This window comes from Puntigrus tetrazona, unplaced genomic scaffold (genome assembly GCF_018831695.1).
Source record: "Puntigrus tetrazona isolate hp1 unplaced genomic scaffold, ASM1883169v1 S000000928, whole genome shotgun sequence".
NCBI classification, from domain to species: Eukaryota; Metazoa; Chordata; class Actinopteri; order Cypriniformes; family Cyprinidae; genus Puntigrus; species Puntigrus tetrazona.
In genome coordinates, this window is record NW_025048528.1 from 1 (window position 1) to 2,531 (window position 2,531).

General features: G+C 37.6%; 1 long non-coding RNA gene across 1 annotated transcript; it reads left to right on the forward strand.

The window, feature by feature from the left end:
* The first annotated feature begins 392 nt into the window (after positions 1–392).
* On the forward strand, positions 393–2,509 carry LOC122335889. Its single transcript, XR_006249018.1, has 3 exons — positions 393–527; positions 738–828; positions 2,141–2,509. It is a non-coding gene; the product is annotated as an uncharacterized LOC122335889 (long non-coding RNA).
* The last annotated feature ends 22 nt before the right edge of the window (positions 2,510–2,531 follow it).

The window sequence follows — 2,531 nt, forward strand, 5'->3', positions numbered from 1 at the left end:
TGTGTAGAAACCACAGGAAGAAATAGAAATAACTGACTTTACATCATTTTTTTAAGTCAAATATTAGTGGCCTTTCATTTATAAACATAATTTTGCATAAGTTAACCCTCTTTATGTAGTAATAATTGACTGATATTTAATGTTAGATTTAATATGACAATAAATTTCATTATTAATAAGTACGTTATCTTTTGCAATTAAAACAAAAATGCAAAATGCAAAAATGATTCATTCTGAACTATTGTGACAAATAAAATTTGAATTTGAATTTATTGCAACACATAAATACGATAAATGCGTAGCCTAAGACTGTGTAAAGACTCATGTTTTCAAAAGTTCATGTTTCTTTTATCCAAAAATAATTCCTGTGATAGTACTAGTAAAGGACCGTCCACATTCTCTTGCAGTGCTGAACCCCTGTCAGGGAGTCTGCAGTCACCTGTGTTTGCTTAGGCCGGGTGGATACACCTGTGCCTGTCCACAGGGCTCCACGCTGCTCGCCTTCAACAAGAATGAATGTGATGCCGGTAAGAAATGAACACACACTACTGCTGTTGATGTGAGCTGACTGGCTCCATCGCATCCCGTCAACGCATTTCATGACATACGTGCATGTGCCGCATCGACTGCTGCATGATTTCATTATCGTCGTGTGATGTTTTGACCTGAGCGCTCTGATGAAAGTGAGTGTTTGACTTGTGATGTGATTGCATTGTTGCATTGCCTCGCACGCGCAGCCATTGAGGCAGAGGTGTCCATGCCGCTTGCATGCAGATGCATGAACGGAGGAACGTGCTACACTGATGAGGGAGGCCTGCCGAAGTGCAAGTGAGTGTGAGCTAGCGAACTAGTAGAGTTATTTAAAGTGTCCCTACGATGTTTTGAAAATGACCTTTCATGCAGTGTAACCTAAAAAAAGTGCAAAGTGCGAAGCTGAAAGTGCACCGTGTATAAGGTTACTGGCTTTTGAAAGAAAGAGTCGACTCTGAATCATTGAAACGAGTCGTTTTTAAAATGCCGACATGAATCATTATCATATTGCCCGCCCATTAAAAATGAAAACGCATTCTTGGCCACTAGGTGCCACTTTTGGGGCTGTAAAATAGCTGTTTATCCTGGTGACGGCAGTAAACAAACCAGCACTTCACTCACAAACAACGCTTTTATGTTGAGCGAATAAAGTAAAAATAAATGCATATTGTGAGACAATAAAAGCATTTTTTGAATGCATGTCAACCTGTTGTCATGCATTCAAAACCCCCAAAAAACTGTCATAATTCATTATAAGGGCACTTTAAAAAGCTCATATCATGAGGAGTGAATGTGATTTCACCAAGTGCAACACGTTCCTGGATAAACATCCATGTTGGAGCAACATTTGAAAGATGAGTTTACAAGAATCGTCAATTTTAACCTTACAAACCAGAATTAGGTACTTCTATATCCTTGTTATTTATCCCTATATATCAATTCCCTCTGATTTTATAGATGAACTGTAGGTAGGGATAGGGTTAGGCCAATATTTTTGGACAATAGCGTTGATCCAGGAACACGTATAACTTGGAAAAATCATGAGGAGTTACATTTTCATTGATATTTTGAGATATCAGAATTATTCACCGTTTTATGAAAACTTGCTTTTGTTTTCGAACCATAAACTAATATGTCCTACTGACACACTACAGGGAAAAAAAGAAATAACTGACTTTATTTTGGTGAAAATACTAGTGGCCTAAGACTATAGCCCAGCACCGTATTTCATTTCTAAACTAAATTTGTCATATGCAAAACCTCTTTATTTAGTAATAATTCACTGCTATTTATTACAGTGTTATTTAATTTGAAAGCAAATCACTTAATTGTTAATAATTACGTTGACTTGCAATTTAAATAAAGTAAAAATGACCAATTCTGAACTATTACAATGTATAAATACAACAAAAAGTTCAAAGTGAGCACACCGCTGCTCCAGAAATTGAAAAGTATTAAATATGTTTTTCACCACAGGTGACGTTACGAGCTTAAATGCTCTTCATCAGACAAACAACAATGCATAAATACAGTACTTGCATAGCCTCAGATTGTATAAAGCGTAAGCATGACTGTAGACACCACAGATCTGTCTGTTTTTGCTCCTCAGGTGTCCTTACGGTTACTCGGGTAGTTACTGTGATATGGGGAAGTCTAGAGGTGCTCCTGCAGGAACAGGTAAACAAACCCTTCCTTGTTAATTAGTTATATAACCGTTTCATCGTGAACACCTTTACCCGTGGTCGGTGACACGTGATGCTGTTATTTATCCACTCTAATCACTCTATCCAGCACGTTCAGCATGTTCATTTCCGTAACTCTTTATTCCGATAGTCCACTTTAGACGCTCTACTAACAGTAAGTAACTTTGCAACCACATTTGCGATCATTAGAGTATTAGCAGACTGTCTGTTTAATGTCTCCTACCACTTTATTCGGATGGATCCACCAACATACAACATACTGACTATCAGAAACCCTTAACCTACCCTAACAGTCTA